Here is a 23,224-nt window from a genome sequence, read left to right as displayed (position 1 = left end):
TATTTTGCATAGCAAAGACAATGAATAAATGCAATCTTTTAAATTAATAGCTATTAAGGGAACAATAGTAACAACAACAATAGGGGGAGGGAAGCATTTCTAACAAAAGGAACAGAAAGACCTGGTAGATCTGATCCTAATGATCTTATGAAGTTTTATGTAAAAAAACCAGAATAAAAGGATATAAACAGGGGTGGCTGTATGGCTCAGTTGGTAAAGTAGAGTCTGCCTTTGGCTCAGCTCATGATCTCAGCGTCCTAGGATGGAGCCCCACATCAGGCTCCACATTCAGCAGGGAAACTGCCTCTCCCTCTCCCTCTGCTCCTGCTCATGCTCTCTCCTTCTCGCACTCTCTCTCTCTCTCAAATAATTTTTTTTTAAAGGATACGAACATGTTTTTCTAATATGAAATTATTTCCCAAATTCAAAGTCTTATGTTACAGGAGACATTGGTTTCACTTTTTCCTCATTTCTTGGTCAAATTTCTGACCAAAGATTTTAGGTAAGATTAGCAGGGCAGAAGAAGGGGGTTGCTGTCATATATGCCACCATTCATTACAAATCATCCTAAAGAAGTAATACTCACTGGGGATCATTTTGCCCCCTCTAGGGACATTTGGCTATGTTTGGAGACATTTTTGATTGTCACTGGCTGGGACAGAGGAAAATGCTACTAGTTTCTAGTAGGGAGAGGCCAAGAGGTGATATTACAAATTCCACAGTACACAGGATGGAGGATGGTCTCCCACACCAAAGAATCTTCTGGCCTAGAATGTCACTAGTGCCAAGGTTGAAAAATCCTGCTTCAGAGGAGCACCATGTGGCACACTGGCATTTCAGTCAATTACACAGTCACCAATATTCCAAACATACTAAATACACATGGGCAAACATTATTTGCCAAGTCATGAAGTATAATTCTTAAATTGTCAAAGTCAGGAAGGATAGCCTCAAAGGAAAAACTAGGGATGATATGATTCAAAGAAAAAGATAATGTATTTATCAGTATTACCAAGTAAAATGCTCAATGAAAACCAGCCCTCCTCTTAAAGGATTACATTATATACATGTATGACTGTGTACAAATATCCTTTGGACCAGCAGTCTGGAATTAAATAAAAACAGTACAATAAGGACTTATATGAGGTACGCTGCCATTTACCCAAAAAGAGAGAGAGAAATTTGTGATCTTAAAGGTATTTGTTAAACAAGCTGCAGCTGTATATAACTAATATCTAATTGCTCATCTAGAACACATTATCTATCAGGCAGAACAAAGGTGGGTAATTTGCTATGATCTACTGAGATGATTTACCAAATTACTGCATAAAAATACACTTAGCTCATATCACAGTTATGACACTAAACCAATCAAACCCCCGTATACTCAGAATTAATGGTGATTTGACCTAACTTTCCTTTGTGGGTTTTAGAAAATACACTCCATGGGAATAAATCAAAGGTATTATAAAAACCTCAACCGGAAACTGAAAATTGACATCTGAATTTTTCCAGAACTACTATAAAGATTTCAATAAAGTTTGAGGCTCAAAAACTGTAATATGGGAAAATGCCGGTAATCATTTTAAAAATGAATTAAATTTGTTATTGCATATTTACTATTATAAAACCAATTACATACTAATATTAGTGTATAATTTAATTTGAACAGAAATTTACCTTCATGGATCTTAACTTTACAAAGAGAAATGGAGAAAAATCTGATAGTTGACTTTGTCATCAGGTAAGCACTGGGAACACACTCTGGTAATTTGGATCACTGCTCTCAATTTTTCATTCTGGTCCTATATTAGAATTAAAGATTCTAGCCCTTTGTCATGTGTCCTTGCAAAGTGAGTAGAGTGTATGTCCTCACTCAGTTATGTTGGGTTTAGACACATGACTTACTTTGCCTAGTTGAATGTGGGCTAAAGTGACTGAGTCCTAGCTATAAGCTGAAGCCATAGAAGGCATTTCATAATTCTGCTCATCTTTTTTGTTTTTATGTCACTTAACATTAGAGAAATATGCCTCACATAGCTAATAACTAATTAATTAGAGACATGTAGGATTGACCCACAGACTTGAAAACCAGAAAAAACATTTGTTTCTGTAAGCCAATGAGATTTTTGAGGTTGGTTGTTAGGCAGCAAAAACTGACTATTACACTTATAAAAGACTTTCTAGCAATGTTTATACTATGGATGTTTGATGCTTACCTCCCCAACATTTGTTTCCCTGAATTACAACTGGACATCCACCTTTAGTCCACATAGTTTATCAAGAAGTGCTGGGGTGAACCAAGTGTTAGCATTCTTCTGGGCACTCTGATTTGGTTGCACCATAAATGCATGATTTTGGAAGGGCCAATGAGGAAACATTTCAGAACTTTTGGAAGACATACCAAAAATTAATTTTACTGTTTCTTCCTAGTCTTTTATTAGAAGGACGGGAAATTGAGGCTACTGCAGACATCTTGTCCACATAAGAGAAGCTGAGAATTACCAAGACTTAATTTAACAAAGTTGAAAGTAGATTCAAGAGACAGAGGGAAACAAATTCTGAAGATGTGGCCCAGTCCGAGGGCCCAACTACACCTGAAGAAAAATCCCACTTTCCTTTTTTTTTTTCTCCAATGTGTTGATAATTACTGATTCCTTAATATAACTTGAATTGAGTTATTAGTCTCTGACCACAGAGAGATTCTTAATGGATATACCATTGCTTATTTCAATTTAAAGGACAGGAAATAGAGAAAATATATTTTTTAAGATTGAAGTTTCTTTTATTCAAACTGAAACACTCAGCAGTTCTGTAATGTGTATAGAAAGAAGAATTCAGTGTAGAAAGAACAATTATAAAAGCATATGCAAAGTAGATGCTTAAATCTCCTTCTATTCATATAATTTTCTTATAAAAATGAGTATCATTATAACATAATTATAGTTTATCCAAATCCCAACATGAAATTAACATTTCAAAGATATAATGGAATTACAACATTTTTCCTACAGGACAAAATATTTTATCAATTCAGACTAAATTTGTAATCTCCCAAACTTCACATGAAATATAACAGACTATCTAAAACTCTACTAAATTTAAAATGAGCAAGTTTTAATCCCAGGTTTATAAATAAGACACAAAAATACCTCTGATAACAGAGGAGTAAAGTATGTCGGTCCTCAAGTCATGTCTGCATTAATCTACTTGTCCAGATAAGACAGGCAAAGTACCTGTTTGTAATTGAGTAGAGGAAACACTTCTATCACTTAATCAGGTTGCCTCAGCTCACTGAAAATTTTCCCTTGGTGACCATTAGTAATGTATACGTGTTGCCTAAAGTGACTAAATGTTTGATAAGTAAATTACCAGATGTTAATATTGCACTTCGAGTTGCTTAGTTGCCACCTATATTTTAGAAAATAATATTCCATTTCTTTGACTGCAGATGTGATACACACTATTTTATATAATTTGTAAGACACTGAATGGTGCAAAGAAGATAAAAGCCAGTCATGTTCTAAACACAAGGATATTTATTACTGTTACTATGTTATTGTATTTCTCTCTAGAATATGTTTTCTAGAATTATATTGCTTATATTATCATGTGCTTTTTAAATATTTGTATATTTGAATATTTTCCTATGATAATTATTTTTAAAAAACAATTTAAAAAATCACAACAACTCACATCTCACTTTAAGCAAGAGCCAAATTCCTACAATAATCTCCATGAATTGCATCCTTTCATTATCTGTCTGACCCAACTACCCCACCTCTTTAACTTGACTCTGGTCAAAACAGACTCTGCACTTCCTCCAAGGAGCCATCATAGCCCCACTGTAATCCCCTTCTATTTGTCCCTTCAACCTGGAATGCTTTTCTTCCTGATGTACATTGGTCATTCCACCTCCTCCAAATGGCAAATCTCTGAGATGCACCATGGACCACCAGGTAACAATGATCATGGTTTCTGGAGTCAGAATTCACATACTAGCTGGCAACCTTGGGGACACTGCTGAATCTCTCTGTGTTTTGGGAAATAACTATAACTACCTCATGGACCTTTTGTGAGAATTAAATACATCTCTATTGCAAAACCCTCTTCCTTACCAGCATTCTCAGTGTCCCAAGCCAGCTCTTTTTTCTAATGTCACTCTTTCCATAGTCTATGTGTCATTTGAGAATATACTCTATTACTTACTAACTCATATATTTTTATTACAAATTACTGATGTACTCTGTGTATCGTGTGCCATCTTATCTCCTCTCACTAGAATATAAGGTCTATTGATGTAAAGATTTCTACCTCAAAACTGCACTCAAAGACAAAAGCAAACAAAAAGTTTTAACACTAATGTAGGAGGTACAAAGCCATTACTATCCTAAGCTTCTTAAATGTGGTAATCATTTGTTTCTTGCCATAACCCATGGAATAGATGGTGGTATTATTTTATTATTATTATTATTATCTCAATTTTATAGATTAAAAAATGGCAACATTGAAATCCTTAACCAAACCTCCCCAACTGGTAATGTTATTATACGGTGAGAGGAGCACATGAATGTAGGCATCTGGTTTTAGAGAATGCTTTTTAACATTATGCTGTGCTTTTGATGAACATGGAATGATTAGATGTGCTGAATACACCAAAGGAGTGGAAGAGGGACCGCCTTCCTTCGGGCTCGCTGTCCAAATATGTTAGATTTTTTAAGTTCCATCCATCACCTTCACTTGGCTTCCAGCTTCAGGCTGATGTGCATCCATGATGCAAATGACCTTTGCTGGCCAATGTGTGTTCCTTTTAACTTGGGCATAACTTACTTTTTCCTCCTTTTTCATATTATAGTACAATTTGTTAGTACACTATTAACAGTAATTTTCAAGCAATTACATCATAATTTTAGTCAATTCAACAGGATATTCTATTCTCCCACTCCATATATACTGCATCCTAATATAATTTCTTTTATTGAAATATGAGTTGTTTGCTGAATGTATTATGAAACTCCACATGGATGTATTTTGAAAGCAATACTTTCTAGCTGTTCTCAGCTCTGCTCCAGCTTTGCTCAAATATGTCATAGGGGTAGGAAGAGGGGTTCCTCCTTTAATACTTGAAAGGGAGTGAGTAAACCAATGTTCATGCCCCTTTCATCAAAAGAAGACTAAAACAGACTTAAACTTCACTGTCCTCTAGGACTTCCCAGAACACGACTTCTAAAAATAGAACCCACAAGCAACATCTGCATCAGAAGCAGCTCAAATGCCTCATAAAAATGAGGACTATTAGTCCCCATCCTAATTTTTTAGTGACTTGAAATTTGCCAAGGCAGAGCAAAGGAATTCACATTCTTAACAAGTATGCCCGAGTATATGCATATGTGTAATAATACATATTAAACATTATTAATATTATTAACATAATAATATATAATCATATATTATATATATTTATGTAATATATAATTAACATATTAATATTAATCATTATTATTTGACAAATAAGTGTCCAGCCCCATCTATGTGCCATTTCCTATGCTGACTTCTGGGAATATAATGGTAAACAGAAAAAAGACATAATCCCTGTCTTCATGGAATTTCAGCTGAGCAGGGAGGCAGACATCAGTGAAATGACCACACAAAAGTACAGAGAATCTTTACTACAACAAGGTCTATGAAGGAGAGAATATCCAAACTATAGAGGCTTGGCCTTGCCAGGAGTTTCAAGGAAAGTGTTCATCTCTGAACCAAAACCCCAAACAGTATAAATGCACTCTGGAAGAGGGGCGCAGGGTTGAGTTCCAGGGAGTAGGAAAGTGACGTCATCAATGATGCCGCACAAGGAGCGCACAGAGCAAAATGTGGGCAGGAAGCCCACGGTGATGACAGCAGCTGGGCTGGAGGAGCTGATTATAAGAAGAAGCAAGACTGGTGGCAGCTGCCAGACCACACTGAGCCTATAGACGAGCTCTGCCTTTACTTTCTACAAATGCAATGGGAACCCCTTGCAGGACTAACGTGGGGAAGAGGACACTGGGAGGGTGACAGTTAAAATTATTCTTATTGACCCTAGAACTGGGGAGTCAACTAGGATAACACTAGCCATATGTGGCTATTTAAATTTAAAGGTAATGAAAAAAAAAAAAACCCTCAATTCCTCCTTCACACAGACTACTTTTCAAGTGCTTAATAGTCTCATGTGGCTGGTAACTACCTATCTGACAGCACAGATATAGAATATTCATTGTCGCAGAAAGTTCTAGCAGCCGTGCTGCTCAGAGGAGGTCGGCAGACCCCAGTGTGGTAGCCATCCCCTGAGAGCTGGTTAGACACGCACAACGTCAAGTCCTGTCCTGCATGCTAAGAGGATACTTAGGTGACTTGTATGCATATTACAGGTTGAGGACCATAATTCTGAAAGGTAACTGAGCATTTAATGAAATCCTATATAATAATCTGATGCTTTGAATGGAGTGAAAATCACAGATAAACTTCTAATATAGAGGATAATGACTAAAGAGATGTCAATTTTGCCAAGGAAAGGACCAATTTGAGCCCCAGTGTCACAAGATCTCTGCATGTCCCTTTAAGAACTTGGTGGAAATATACACACCACCTGATTCAAATTGAAAGCTTTATGTTTGGAGGAGGGGGATTGTCTTGCAGTTCTTTCCAAACATGATTTTGAGGTGTTCTCCCACTGTACCCCCTTCCCATCCTTTCCCCCGGACTATCCCTCTCTCATGCCTCACTGCTGTGAGTAGGACTACTACACATCATACCGGTAGAAGCCAGGCTGTGACACAAAAAGCTTCATTTTCTTTTTTTAGGGTTCCCAGTGGAAGACTATAATATGTGAAATGTTATTTGTTAGATCGTTAAGAGACACTAATGAACTCACTGGCTTCCTGAAATTGTATTCTATTTTTCAGGAGTATGGGTGCCTATTTATTTTTAACTGTACTATTATCATATAAATAGATCAACTTGTGGTTGTTACGGTTTTCAGACACGCACTCCACTCCGCTTTCATTGTACCGTCTGCTCGGTGACAAACTACCTGAGGAAGCTCACCAAAATGTCAACCTTGTAAACAAAGCGTGAGAACATATGTAAGGATGCAAAAAAAAAAAAAAAAAAAAAAAAAAAATCCTTCAAAATAGCTGGCCTGTGCTGAGGGTTAATTCTGAGGTAGAGTACAGCTATCATATCAACATGATGATAATCTTAAATACTTACTTATAATAAACATGTACTAAAACATAATGGACTGAATTTTTGTGTCCCCCAAAAGTTCACATGTTGAAACTCTGCCCCCCAGGGTGATGGTATTTGCAGACAGGCCCTTGGGGAAGTAATACAGCTTAGACTAGGTCAGAAAGGATAACAGTCTCTCCTTGACCAAAGCTTAGGCAGGCTCCTCTGTCTGAGTCCTCTCCCTGAGAAGGCCCCAACTTTCATACTAGCCTGTCCATCTCGGCATTGTCCAATTTTACCAAGAATCCTGGTCAGTCAGTCAGTTAAGCCAGAATTCTCCACCCTCAATATCCAATCATCCTGACTGGTAACTGGGTTCCTCAACCCCCCTGCCCCCCAGGTGATACCTGGTCACAGAGCCTGCCTTCAACAAGAATCCTGCTAGATCGATGTAGCCGGAATTCCCCTTTACCCGGATGTTCTCTCTTAGTAATTCTCCCTCCAGCCACTCCCAGCCGGCTCCATTGCCGTAAACATTCCCGCCATTTCTTTGTTTTATTCAGAGTTGAGCCCAATCTCCCTCCCCTACTGTGAAAACCCTTGGCAGTGCCTTTCCCTCCACTATCCAGATAGTCCTGACTCCAGTCGGCCTTGCCATTTTAACAACTGTCATAATCACCTTTAACAGGGTGAGACCCTCAGCACAGGGTTAGTGGGATGTTGAAAAGAGAAAGCGAGATCTCTCTCCCTCTCTCCACCGGTGAAAGCACAGAGGAAAGACCCTATAAGGAAAGGCCATGTGAGGACACGTTGAGAAAGGAGGGTCTGTTTTCCAGGAATACCCTTCTTGCCAGAAACCGAATTTGCCAGCACCTTGATTTCCAAGCCTCCAGAACTAAGAGAAAGAAATTTCGTTTTTTAACGACACAGTTTATGAGCCTGAGCAGCCGCTATGTGCCAGGCTCAGAGCTATGTACTTCCCAGGTATTGTTCCATTTATCTTTACTTACATTCCTAAGCTGAAGGGACTAATATCACAATTGCTTTACAAATGAGGAAACTGAGGTTCACAGAGATTAAGTGAATCCATCCAAAGCATTGAAAATGCTGCTAGCAAATCTTGACAGCTATATTAAACTATTACCTGCACTTAAACAGATGCTATTATTTTTATGGGTATAATTAGGCTGTGTGTACAAAACAAATACATCTGTGGTTATTTCTTGTTTTTAATCCGAGAAATCTTACTCATTTGAATTCATGTAGCACAGACAAGGCGGCCTACTAAACATACTAATGCCATCAAAAGGGAACTCCTGTGTGGGTTGGAAACCTGAATTCTAATCCTTTTTTTGGCAACAAACTTTGTGACCTTGGGCAGGTCACTGCATCTCTCTCTCTCTCTCTTTTTTTTAAGCTTTTTAAAAAATTTATTGACAGAGAGAGAGTAGGCAGAGAAGCAGGCAGAGAGAGAGGAGGAAGCAGGCTTCCTACTGAGCAGAGAGCCTGATGCGGGGCTCGATCCCAGGACTCTAGAATCATGACCTGAGTCGAAGGCAGAGGCTTTTTTTTTTTTTAAGATTTTATTTCTTTATTTGACAGACGGAGATCACAAGTAGGCAGAGAGAGAGGAAGGGAAGCAGGCTCCCTGCTGAGCAGAGAGCCCGATGCAGGGCTCAGTCCTAGAACGCTAGGATCATGACCTGAGCCAAAGGCAGAAGCTTTAACCCACTGAGCCACCCAGGTGCCCCAGGGTCACTGCATGTCTTAGGATAAAGTAGTTCTCTTGTGAGAAGGGAGGGTTGGTCTCTAACAATACCCCCAGAGTGAACACTGTCTGATTTTGTGTTCTCAGGGAGAGCCTGATCAAGAATTCTATTATCTCAGCTGACAAAATATAATGTTTGATCTTTATAACAGATATAAGTCTTGCTTTAAGATTACTTTGAATTTTGGCCTCCAGGGTCATAAAAAAGAAAGAAAGAAAGAGAGAGATTCAGACAGACAGACAGAGAGAAAGGGAGCCTGAGGAAGAGTGTGAGGAAGAGAGCAGAGAGAGGAAGGGAAGGAAGAAGGTAAGTAGAAAGAAGAAAAAGAAAGAAAGATCAATCATATATGCTGTTCTACCAAAAAGAAAAAAAAAAATCAGACATTGTTTAGCTGATAAATTCCACACTGTTAGGAAATGTTAAATAATTAGTTGTACTGGCCAGGTCTCACTCAGTTGCAAGGGACAGAAACCCGTCTCAAAATGCATAAAGTAAAAACAACAACAAATATATTGATTTACATAAACGAAAAGTTCATAGGTGGGTATAGCTTCAGGCAATTACTTCCGCCAGCAACTCCAGGCTTACATACTGTCTCACTTCTCTCTAACAAAAGCCCTGGAATTAAATCTCATTGGCCAAAAAGGGGTCATGGGCCCCTATTTAAATCAGTTCTTTGGTCAAAAAAGGTCACATGACTATTCTTTGAACCAAGGATGAGGGCAGCTTTACTCTTAGTCACCTAGGAACCACAAGAAAAAGCCAGGTAAGATTACCACATGGCTGGCAAGCAAAAAGCAGTAGTCCTCCATCTTACCAAGAAAGATACTAACAATACTGGCTATATAATGGTATGTGTGTGGTTTCCCCACCTTACAAAAGAAAATATAATTACACAGGCATACCTTGGAAAAACTGTGGGTTCTATTCTAGACCACTGCAATAAAATGAATAGGGTAATAAAGCAAGTTAAATGTATTTTTTTAATTTCCCAGTACATATAAAAGTTATATTCACATGAATATAACTTTTCTATTAAGTGTGCAATAGCACACTCATGTCTAAAGTGTGTATACCCTAATTAAAAAAAATTGCTACTGGATAACATAAACAATGAATTATGGATCACGGAAAAAAATAAAATAAAATAAAATATTTAAAAATTTCTAAAGAGTACTAACCATCATCTGAGTTTTCAGCAAGTCATAATCTCTTTGCTATTGGAGAGTCTTGTCTTGATGTTGATGGCACTCACTAATTAGGGTGGTGGTTGCTAAAAGCAGGGGTGACTGTGGCAATTTCCTATAACAAGATGATGATAAAGTTTGCTGCATCATCTGATTCTTCCTTTCACACTTTCTATGAGCATTTCTTTCTGTTTGATAACATTTTGCCCATAGTAGATCTTCTTTTGAAATTGACATCAAACCCCCTCAGACGCTGTCTCTGTTTTATCAGCTAAATTTCTGTAGTATTCTATGTAATCTGTGTAAGGTTTTTTGTCATTTCAACAACCTTCATAGCATCTTCAGCAGGAGTAGATTTCCTTTCAAGAAAAAGACTTTCTTTGCTCATCCATCAGAAGCTACTCATCATCTGTTAAAACTTTTTCATGGGATTGTAGTACTTCATTCACAACTTCATTCTCCACTTCTGATTCTACTTCTCCGGCTATTTTCACCACATCGGCAGTTCCTTCCTCCACTGAAGCCTTGAACCCCTCAAAGTCTTCCATGTGGGTTGTGATCAACTTCTTCCAAACTCCTAGTAGTGTTGGATATTTAGACTTTTTCTCAAGAATCAAGAATGCTTTTAATTGTATCTAGAGTGGTGAATCCTTTTCCAGAAGGTTTTTAACTTACTTTGTCCAAATTCAACACAAGAATCCCTATCTATGGCACCTACAGTCTTACAAAATGTATTTCTTAAATAATAAGACTTGAAATTTGAAATGAGTCCTTGACTCATGGGCCGCAGAATGGATGTTGTGTTGGCAGGCATGAAAACAACATTAATCCCATTGCACAGCTCTATTGGAGCTCTTGGGTGACCTGGAGCATTGCCAGCGAGCAGTAATATTTTGGAAGGAATCTTTTTTTCCTAAGGAGTAGATCTTAACAGTGGGCTTAAAATAGTAAACAATACAGTAAATCAATGTGCTGTCATCTAGGCTATGTTGTCCCATTTATAGAGCACAGGCAGGGTAGACATTGCCTAGTTCTTAAGCGCCCTGGGATTTTTGGAATGGCAGATGACCACTGGTTTCAACTTCATGTCACCAGCTGCATTAACTCCTAAACCAGGGTCAGCCTGTCTTTTGGAACTCTGAAGCCAGGAACTGACTTCTCCTCTCCAGATATGAAAGTCCTAGATGGCATTTTCTTCCAATAGAAGACTGTTTTATCTAAATTGAAAATCTGTCGTTTAGTGTAGACACCTTCATTAATTATCTTAGCTAGATCTTCAGGATAACCTGCTGTGGCTTCTACATCAGCACTCGCTGCTTCACCTTGCACTTTAATGTTACGGAGAGGATCCTTTCCTTCAACCTCAAGAACTAACCTCTCCTAGAATCAAGCTTTTCTTTGTAGCTTCCTCACTTCTCTTCCTTCACAGAACTAAAGAGTTAGGTCCTTGCTCTGGCCTTAAGAGAATGTTGTGACTGGTTTGGCCTTCTAACCAAACCACTAAAACTTTCTCCATGTTAGCAAAAAGTCTGTTTTGCCTTCTTATCATTTGGGTGTTCATTGAAGTAGCATTTTTAATTTCTTTCAAAAACTTTTCCTTTGCGTTCACAATTTGGCTCACTGTTTGGCACAAGAAACCCAGCTTTTGGCCTATCTTAGCTTTTGATGTGCCTTCCTCACTAAGTTCAGGTATTTGTAACTTGTGATTAAAGTGGGAGATGTGCAACTTTTCTTTTCCCCTGAACACTTAGTGGGGGCCATTGTAGGGTTTTTAATTGGCCTAATTTCAATATTGTTGTATGTCAGAGAAGAGGAAGGCCTGAGAAGGAGAGGGATGGGTTAAGTGCTTGTTGGTGGAGCAATCAAAGCACATAACACATAAATCAGTTAAGTCCGCCATCTTACAGAGTTGCAACTCATGGTGCCCAAAACAATTACATTAGTGACATCAAAGATCACCAATCACAGATCACCATAAAAAGTATAAAAATAAAAAAAGATTGAAATATTGAAAGAATTACCATAATTTGACACATAGGCATAGAATAAGCAAATGCTAATGGAAAAATGGTGCCAATAAACTTGTTAGATGCAGGGTTGCCACAAAATTTCAATATGTAAGAAATGCAAATATCTACAAAGTATAAAAAGTAAAACATAATAAAATGAGGTACACCTGTAGTTGTAAACTATTGAGCATTCCTTATATGGTCAGAATTGTACTAAATGCTTTACACATATTATCTACTTTGTTTTACACACAGATGAAATGGAGGCTCAAAGAACTTATGTCACTTGCATGGAATCCCAAAAGCTAGTAGGAGGCAGAGCTAAGATACAATATGGACTTATCTCATTTCCCAGTATCTGATCATAAGACTTAATTAGGCACTACTTCCATAAGAACTAACTTGGTGTCTTATTTTCAGAGAGTAAAAAAAAATGGAAGCCTTAAATAAAATAACTTCACAATGTGGTTTCAAAAAATAAAGATCTTTTGCAAAAACAAGAGTATAAAAGAATATAGTTTAATAGTGTCCAGAATGGATCTCTGACATAATCAGTAATACAGTTTTAAATAATTCAGAAACCTTACTTCCAAACTACTATGATGATAAAAAATAATTTTCAGAAAATATATGCATATGTATATTTATATATATATATGTGTGTGTATGTATACATATATACATAATTAGAATTCAGTGTTCACAAAAGAGTTATTAATAATCAGAATATGTAAACCTCTGAGAATCATCTGCAACTCTTACTCATTATATCAGAAATACTGATTATATCAGTTACTAGTGATACCTGAATTATTTCAAGTCATGTAGCTAAGGACACTGGGACACCTCTAACTAGTCATTTGAAAGTTGGCTCTTCATATACCTATAACCATCAACTTCTGCAGCTAGTCATTGAGTTACCATAATGGCATGACTCTGAGCTAAACATTTTCTATATTAGGGGTTGACAAATGGTGGTCTGTGGGTCAGACCCAGCCTGCTGCCTGTTTGCAAGTAAAGTTTTATCGTAACATAGTCATGCATACTGATTTACTTATTGCTTATGACTACATCTGTACTATAGTGGTAGAGTTAAATAGCTGCTACAGTGACTTTCCACCCTCAGGGGTCAAAAATATTTATTATGCCGTCCTTTACAGAGAAAGGTTGTCAAGCCCTATTCTAGAATTGCATGCATGTTGCAAGGAGGACTTGAATTTTGTCATTTTTAATTTTTTTAAAGATTTTATTTATTTACTTGACACAGAGAGGGAGCACAAGCAGGGGGTGTGGCAGGCAAAAAGAGAGGGAGAAACACGCTTCCCACTAGCAGGCAGCCCAACCCAGTGCCTGAACCCAGAACCCTAGGATTATGACCTGAGCTGAAGGCAGACATTCAACCAACTGAGCCACCCAGGGGCCCCGACAACTTGAATTTAACAAGGAAACTCCAAAACCCCCAATTTTTTCCCCCTCCTCTTTTATAAATCAGAGGTAAAGAAGCTAATATTTTATGAATACAGACTGAATTTCTAATGCTATAAAAAGAACATCATATCACACCTCAAACCAACCTTTGAAAATGAGGTAGTGAACTGCTTATCAGGCCAGCTGCTCCAGAACAATTGAGAGTTCACGGGGATGCCTGGAGAGTCCTCTCCTGCTTTTTCCCTTTTAAATTCTATTTCTATTCGGCCTTTAAAAAAGGAGTTAATGAGCTGGAATCTTTTCATTTGTGCTCTTTGGGACAGCTGTCATTTGGAAGCTATGACACAAACTTTCTTTTTTAAAAGATTCCTTAAAACCTTTTAAACCTTAAAACCTTCTGTAATAGTTTCCCTTTCGTTGGTTTCTACAAACCATATCTTGTTTCCTTTCCACTAAATCATCATGACCTCATAGTCATATATAAATTAGACATGTTCAACCATTAATAGGCATTCAAAGTACCATGTGGCTACTGAGGGACTTTGCTTACCCACATGTCCTTTGGGAGATTAACTAGGCACTTGGCCTTTATTGGCCTGCACTTGGAATTACTGTATTTCATCTATTTTTCTTAAGCAGCTTGGGCTCTGGATGGCCTACTTTCACTAAAGAAGGAATTTACTTAACATTAGAGCATTTTGTATTTTCCCTGGTTCTGGTTCTGAATTAAACTCTAGGGCTAATGCCTTCATTTTCTACACACAGACTGATTACCCCAATCTTATCTGATTGAATGGAAAGAAGATATTTTGGATATGAAACTCTTGTCTTGATGCTTTATCTTTAGCTCTAGACTGCATAGGGAATCCCTCATCAAATTTCCAGCAGTTACATGCCAACGACATATTAGGCATTAGGGTATACCACTGAGAAATACCTCTAATGGTCTGCCAGTTGCTGGATACATTTCACTTGTGCTATTTAAATAAACTAGCCATGTTTCATTGTGCACCATAATGTTTCACTGTTGGCCTCAGAGCCTCAGATTTTTCAGATTTTCAACAAATTCAAGAGTGAAGATATGAATATGAACATACATAAGAAGTATTCACCCCAAGCCAAAAAAGAATATATTCCCCTCAAAGGAAGAACACATTTTTGGTTGTAAAGAGACCATATGGCTACCAGAAAAACAAAACAGACCACAACCCTTAGAATATTTTAATACCAGCACAGGAAAGCTGTTGACAAGGGAAACAGGATTGCAACGTGGGTGAGAAAATCAGAACTCTGAGTTAAGATCTTCCTAAGAACAACTCATTCATTGCTGGATGCTGTTCCACTTACAAGGAGAAGTTGCCTCCCCTCCCTACCCCAAAGTCCTATTGTCCCAAAGAGTGTTTCCATCAGCCTCATATCTGTAAACTCCTCTTCTGGAATACCAATTCTATGTGCTGAAACTACTAAAATGCAAATAGAAATGCTTCCTCTAACTCTATAGTTCTATACATTTTGGTAAGACTGCCTTAAAGTTTTGTTGAAAATGTACTGAGTGTGTTTGATGCATGCTTTTTCCCTATCAAACAACCGTCTAAGGAGAAGACCATGTCACCATGAGGTAGGGATCTGTTCCAGCAGTCAGCATGTGACTAACAAACGAGCTGAGAGTCAGGAACCCCAGCTCTTTTTCTCTACAGCTCTTAGAAAAGATGCATTCTCTTTCCACTGAGAATGCATAGCTGCTCACAGGTAAGCCTGTGAGCTCCAGAAAGACAGACCCTACCTGACAATGAAGTCAGCACAGAACAGAATTAGGAGACTCGAAAGATGAATCTCAAATGGCATCATTTGAGTCCAAGAGTGTAATGGTCCCTAAGAGCTGCTGACTACTTCAGTTCACTAATAAATTCACTTTTTGTTTAGGCCACTTAGAGATGCCACTTGTAGGATGGTAACAAATAAATGTTTTTTAAATGATCAAAAGATAATAAAATCTTAGTATGGTATATTTATTAGATACTAAAAATTTGAAGATATGTGCTATTTGATAGAAAAATGTTGATATATGAGGAGAGAAGAGGAAGAATCTGGAAGAGTAAGCAGAATCCACAGGGAATGGAATGCAGAATGACCAGGCATGCTGAAAGGAGAGGGTAGTGGGCTGTGATGGAAGGGGCATTTCAAAAGGTAAGTGAGTGGACGTGGAAGACGTGGTTTGTTTGTTTTTTCATTCATTTTATTTATTTATTTTAAATTTTAAATTAACATATAATGTACTATTAGCCCCAGGGTACAGGTCTGTGAATCACCAGGTTTACACAACACTTCACAGCACTCACCATAGCACATACCCTCCCCAGTATCCATAACCCCACCACCCTCTCCCTAGGCAACCCTCAGTTTGTTTTGTGAGATTAAGAGTCTCTTATGGTTTGTCTCCCTCCAGATCCCACCTTGTTTCATTTATTCCTTTCCTACCTCCCAAAACCCCCACATTGCCTCTCAACTTCCTCATATCAGGGAGATCATATGATAATTGTCTTTCTCTGAATGACTTATTTTGCTAAGCATAATACCTTCTAGTTCCATCTACGTCATTGCAAATGGTAAGATTTCTTTTGATGAGCATTCCTATATATATATCACCTCTTCTTTATCCATTCATCTGTGGATGGACATCTAGGTTCTTTCCATAGTTGGGCTATTGTGGACATTGCTGCTATAAACATTTGGGTGCACGTGCCTCTTCGGATCACTACGTTTGTATCTTTAGGGTAAATACCCAGTAGTGCAATTGCTGAGTAGTAGGGTAGCTCTATTTTCAACTTTTTGAGGAACCTCCATGCTGTTTTCCAGAGTGGCTGCACTAGCTTGCATTCCCACCAAAGTGTAGGAGGGTTCCCCTTTCTCTGCATCCTTGCCAACATCTGTCATTTCCTGACTTGTTAATTTTAGCCATTCTGACTGGTGTGAGGTGGTATCTCATTGTGATTTTGATTTGTATTTCCCTGATGCCGAGTGATGTGGAGCACTTTTTCATGTGTCTGTTGGCCATCTGGATGGGAAAACATGTTTTTATGTATTTGACCACTATGGTTGGGGTTGGCAATGATTTAGTAAAATGGGAGTTCCGTAGATTTATGTAGGATTGAAGCTTAAACGCACCAGCAAAATTCTATCTCCAGGTATGTTAACTCTGTCATGAGCCAGGGTGTCTGATATATTAATATTTATTTTGTATCTTTGATTTATTAACAAATACTTCTATTACTTATCAGGACTTCCTGATCACTTTCTGATCCAAGATCGAAACTTTCCAACCACTCCTCTGAGCCACCCATAGCCTTGCTCTCTAAGGATGAACAGGCAGGTCCTGAAGTGGCTAAACCCTTGAAAAAGTCATTGTTAACTATGAAAAGCCATGAACAGCAACAGCGGGGATCACAACAGTCATGTGTGTTTTGTTCAAGTCATCTTACCTCCTAAGACTGGTTACTCATCTGCAAAAGGGAATAGAATAATACCATAGAGAGATTCATAGTGGAAAATTACACTCAATATAAAATAATACTTGAAGGGAGTTGGGGTAAATTGGAAGGGGAGGTGAATCATGAGAGACTATGGACTCTGAAAAACAATCTGAGGGGTTTGAAGTGGCGGGGGAGGGTGGGAGGTTGGGGTACCAGGTGGTGGGTATTATTGAGGGCATGGGTTGCATGGAGCACTGGGTGGGGTGAAAAAAATAATGAATACTGTTATGCTGAAAATAAATAAATTTAATTAAAAAAATAATAATACATGAAAACTGTCTATGTGGCACCATAGTACAGAAGGTACTAAATAAATTATAGCTGCTATATTTTCTATAAACAATTTTTACATGTGTTTGCCAATTACGTTTGCATTTGTCTATAAATGTACATATTTAAGACTGAAATTATTTTCCCCAAACAGAATGTATACATGAAAGTATAAAAAGAAAAGACTTGATTTTTCTGAATGCTTTATGGTTGGTATTTGCATTGTTGAAATCCTGGAGTTACAGAAGAAAAATGCGTGGAATCATAATTAATTATTCCATCCTCTTAATCAGGAAATTTATTCACTACAAAGGAATTATCCACACTGGAATTACTGGATGGCACAGAATAAAATTGGATTTGGACAATAATTTGAGGCTATAGTTTTTTTAATGAGAAATAACAGGCCTAAATAAAAGAGATTAATAATCTACTTAAATTATTACTTCTTTTATAATCTATGTTCTGGGGCGCCTGGGTGGCTCAGTGGGTTAAGCCGCTGCCTTTGGCTCAGGTCATGATCTCAGGGTCCTGCGATCGAGTCCCGCATGGGACTCTCTGCTCAGCAGGGAGCCTGCTTCCCTCTCTCTCTCTCTGCCTGCTTCTCTGTCTACTTGTGATTTCTCTCTGTCAAATAAATAAACAAAATCTTTAAAAAAAAATTCTTTTATAATCTATGTTCTAATTTCAAACATATAAATATATTTATCTATCTATCTATATATAGATCATGCCACTTAACAGTGCAATCATTAAAGGTCTGTGTATTTTTATAAAAGCTGACAGGGTCTAACAGACTTTGAAAAAGTATTGGCCTCATCAGAAAGCTAGCATTTAGGAGCCAGTAGAAAGCCTAAAAAAGTTGTAAAAGCAAAAAAAGAAAAAAGTGCCTATGCATAAAATATTCAGCAAGATAATAAGGTAATATGATACTGGCGAACTATAAAAAGTGTATTTCAGAGTGCATATGGAAGAAAAGAACAAAAAATATTTCAATGGGCTTAAGACTTGTGACTTTATTCTGGGATGAATACAGGAAAAATCAATGAAAAAAATTGAGCAAAGATACAAAAGAGATACTGTGTTTTTCTGATAACAGAAATGGAGACTAAATATAAAATCATTGCTTCTTATGGATGCCTCTTCTTCCTCTATACTCTAAACCCAGCCCACGGCCTAGCCTCTCCCTTCTCTTTTATAATGCACTTTCTGAAATTGAAATAAAACACGCAAACAGAAAAAGGCACAGAGAAGTTTACAATTACTTTTAACACCTATATAAATGGACTTGATGGACTTGTATGGTATGCATTCTTTCTCTCTCTGTCTCCCTCTTTCTCTCTCTCTCTCTCTCTTTTTTTTTTTTTTTTTTAAATATTCTAAGTAGGCTCCACTCCCAGCATGGATCCCTTTTGGGTTTCTTTTATAAAATATTATGGTCATGAGATTTTTCCCCCCCATTGTTACATCTCATGGTAGTTTTCATTGCTATATATGTATATAGAGCACAAGTTTGGTATTAAAATAATATTGTTATAAACAGTATGGAGCAACCTTTTCTACTCTTTCTCTCTCTTTTTAAAAATATACCCAGGAGTAGAACTTCTGGGTAGAAGTTTTGTGTGTCTGGGATACCCAAATGGCTCAGTCAGTTAAGCCTCTGACTTCAACTCAGTTCATGATCCCAGGGTTCTGGGATCTAGACCCACATTGGGTTCCTTGCTCAGCAGGAACCCTGTTTCTCACTCTGCTTGTGCTCTCTCTCTTTAACAAATAAATAAACAAAGTCTTTTTTTTTTTTTTAAAAGAAGCAGTTTTGTGGATCTTTACCTTTAGATTTCCAAACTGGTTGTGCCAATTTACCCTACTATATGCACTGCTTGGATATTCCCATGGGTCCATAATCCCATCAGTATTTAGGATTATCATGTTTGTTTGTTCATTTTAATTTTAGCCATTTTTATATGTAACGACATCTCATTAGGTTCCTTTTTTATTGAAGTATAATTTTACATGCTATAAAATACACAGATAGTAAGTATTCGGTTTGATGGGTTTTGCCATATCACCCCAAAATTATTCTTTCTTTTTCTATTCAATTCCACATTCCCCCCTAAACTATTGGCTGTTCTAATTTCTATCACTATTGTCTTCTTCTTGGACTTCAAATAAATGAAATCTTATAGCACAGAATTATTTATGTATGACTTCATTTGTTCAAAATTGTGTGGTTTTTAAAAGATTTTATTTTTATTTATCTATTTAGAAAGAGAGACGGGCAGCACAAGCAGGGGGAGCTGGAGAGGGAGAGATAGAGAGGATCTTAAGCAGACTCCATGCTGAGTGCAGAGCTCAATGCAGGGCTCGATCTCATGACCCTGAGATCATGACCTGAGCTGAAATCAAGATCCAGGTCTTTGACTGACTGAGCCACCCAGGTGTCCCCAAAATTGTGTGTTTAACACTGGATTTATAAGATTCATCATGACATGACATGTATCAGTACTGTTCATTTCCCTTTTATTGTCAAGAAGTATTCCCCTGTAGGAGTATACCACAAGTTGTTTATGCTATTCTCCTGTTGATGAACATCCAAGTTGTCTCAAATCAGGGAATATTTTGATGACGCTGTGAAAAACATTTTTATAAATCTTTTTGTGGACATATGTTTTTTACTGATCTTGTGTAAACACTTAAAATGGAATTCCTGGAGGGTGGGATAAAATGTATGTTCAACTTTATAAGAAACTGCAAGACAGTGGTTCAAAGTATTTGTTCAATTTTACATTCTCACCAGCATTTATGAAAGTTACAATTGCTAGGGCTCCTGGGTAGCTCAGCCGTTAAGCGTCTGCTTTCAGTTCAGGTCATGATCCCAGGGTTCTGGGATCAAGCCCTGTGTCGGGCTCCCTGCGTGGGGAACATGCTTCTCCCTCTCCCATTCCCCCTGCTTGTGTTCCTCTCTCTTACTGTCTCTGTCAAATAAATAAACAGTATCTTTTAAAAAAAAAAAAAAAAAGATAAGAAAGAAAGAATGAGGGCCCCTGGGTGGCTCAGTGGGTTAAGCCGCTGCCTTCGGCTCAGGTCATGATCTCAGGGTCCTGGGATCAAGGCCCACATCGGGCTCTCTGCTCAGCAGGGAGCCTGCTTCCCTCTCTCTCTCTCTGCCTGCCTCTCCATCTACTTGTGATTTCTCTCTGTCAAATAAATAAATAAAATCTTTAAAAAAAAAAAAAAAAAGAATATGTTAAAAAAAAAAAAAAAGAATGAAAAAAAAAGTTACAGTTGCTTCACAACCTTGCCAACAATTATCACTGTCACTCTTAACCATTTTCCATTCTAGTGGGTGTAAAATTTTATATAACAGTTCTTTTCTTGATTTATTTTATTGCATGACAGTTGATATGTCATTTGGTTTTCATTAATATTTCTCTGATGATTAGTACAGAACCTTTTCTTTTTACATATTTGTGCTTATGGGTCATTCTTTTTTAAAAACGTTTATTACTTACTTAACAGATCACCACCTTTGTCTCCCTCCCTCCCTATAATTGGGATTTCATCTTATTTTCATGCTGAGTAATGAAAAAATGACAAAACTAATCAGAATGAGGCACTTCAAAAAGAGAAACTAACACAGCTCATTTTCTTTTAACAGGCAAAATATAAATATATGCATTCTAGAATGCACAAAGCCTTAGTTACTAAAAACTTCAAATGAAACCTTGAAGGATGTAGGCAAATCCAGGGTGCGGTAGAGACGAGCTGAGATACTGTGTACCTAGTGAAGGGCTCTTGGAACTACATCTCTTGGCCACTTGCTGAATCCCAACGTGGGGGAAGATGTTAGCAAATGCCATGTGGAGATGCAATAAGTGCTAAGTTGACTTAGGGGCTTGGGCTGTGCACAGCAACCAAAAGGCAGAAAAATACTGAACATTGCTGAGAGCATCCACCCCCGAGAAGCATTTTACTTTCCAGGAGCTCTAAACTGTCATCATTCTCAGGGCCCACATGGCTGATATCCTTCGTGTTCCATTTGGCACAGCAAGTGACAATGTCTCCCCACCTACGATGGCGATGCAGCCCCTGGAAGAGGCTTTTACTGCCTTATCAATGAGGGCTTTTGTTCCCTGGGCAAAAGATTTGCAACCAAATTCATCCACAGCTCCATTCCACATAATCTTCTTTGTCCAAGCAAGTGTTTCAGGTACTTCTTGCTCCTCTCAGAACCAGAGTCCAAGCCCATCGAGCCTGCAGGTATGCCAGAGGGCACAGTGGCTTAGCCAGTCTTGGCATTCTCATCAAACTTGTCAGTAGTGACAAAGTCCACAGATAAGGTAATCTTCACACCATTCTTCTTTGACAATCTTGGTTCTGTTTTCATCAAGCAGGGAAGTGCCAATCTCCATGTTCTTGAGCACCTTAAGAAAAGTAAAAGCCACTCCACCACAAATAATCATCTCACTGACCTTTTCCAGCACATTATCAATCAGCTGGATCTTGTCTGCAACTTTAGCTCTGCCCAGGATGGCCAGGAAGGGTTGCTCCGAACTCTCCAAGGCCTTGGCAAAGTAGTTCAACTCCTTCATTAAGAAACCTCCAGAGCTGTGGGCTTGGTGAGAAGTGCCCAAAGCATCATTGCCATAGACATCCTCTAGCTTGGAAAGTGAAGTTTGGAAGGCTTTTCTTTTGGCTGACTCAGATCCACCCCTCTTCTCAGGAGTATCTCTTTCCTTTTCTTCTTCCTCCACATGAAAGGAAAGGCTCTCAGCAGGATGGAAGACCCAGCAGCTGGTTCATCACAAGCTTTCTCTACTTCCAGGTCCACACAGTCCTTCAAGAATGAACATCCTTGCTCAGCAGATATTTGAGTTCTATAGCAACTGGCCCCAAAGTGATCTTCTCTGGCATTGGGACCGCATCAGGGCAGCCCAGATGGCTCATAAGAACAATTGACTTGGCTCCATTGTCCAAGCAGATCTGATGCTTGGGATGGCAGCCTTGATTATCTGGTTTTTTGCCATCTGGTTGTTCTCACAGGACTGTCGAAGTCCACTCTCATGTTGACCTGCTTCCCCTTCATGTCCATTTTGTCCAGAGGCAGCGTGTTAGAAAGCAACATCTTGGAATACAGCAGTGGTGAGGCTGAGATCTTACACAACAAAATTATTAGTCATATCTCCTTTTACAAAGTATCTTTTCAAAAAAGTTTTGCCCTTTTTATTGGGTTGTCTTTACAAGACTGATTTGTGGAGTTCTTTCTATATTCTAGATAAAAGCCTTTTGTCAGACTTACACATTTTGTAAGTATTTGGTTTAGTCTCTGGCTTGCTTATTCATTTTCTTAATGATTTCTCTTGATTGAAGTTTTCTTTTTAATATTGATGAAGTGCAAATTATCAATTTTTATAATGACTGGTGCTTTTTAAATTTTGTTTAATAAATCTATGCCTACTCAAGGTGACAAAGACAATTTCCTATGTTTTCCTCTAGAAGATTTAGGGTGGTAAGATTTAGCAATGGTAGACCATTGCTATATCTTTTTTTTTTTTTTTTTAAAGATTTTATTTATTTATTTGACAGAGAGAAATCACAAGTAGGCAGAGAGGCAGGCAGAGAGAGAGGAAGGTAAGCAGGCCCCCTGCTGAGCAGAGAGCCCGATGCGGGACTCGATCCCAGGACCCTGGAATCATGACCTGAGCCGAAGGCAGCGGCTTAACCCACTGAGCCACCCAGGTGTCCCGACCATTGCTATATCTTGAAGTAACTTAATTTTAGTGTATGGCATGACATAGAATTGACCCAGCACTATTGGTTTAAAA

At 38.2% G+C, this 23,224-nt stretch overlaps 1 pseudogene; it reads right to left on the bottom strand.

The window, feature by feature from the left end:
- Positions 1 to 21,239: 21,239 nt before the first annotated feature.
- LOC116579664 lies at positions 21,240 to 22,524 on the bottom strand (annotated as a pseudogene).
- Between the last annotated feature and the right edge of the window lie 700 nt (positions 22,525 to 23,224).

This window comes from Mustela erminea, chromosome 1 (assembly GCF_009829155.1).
Source record: "Mustela erminea isolate mMusErm1 chromosome 1, mMusErm1.Pri, whole genome shotgun sequence".
In the NCBI taxonomy this organism is placed as follows: Eukaryota; Metazoa; Chordata; class Mammalia; order Carnivora; family Mustelidae; genus Mustela; species Mustela erminea.
This window is presented reverse-complemented; position numbering and strand designations above follow the sequence as displayed.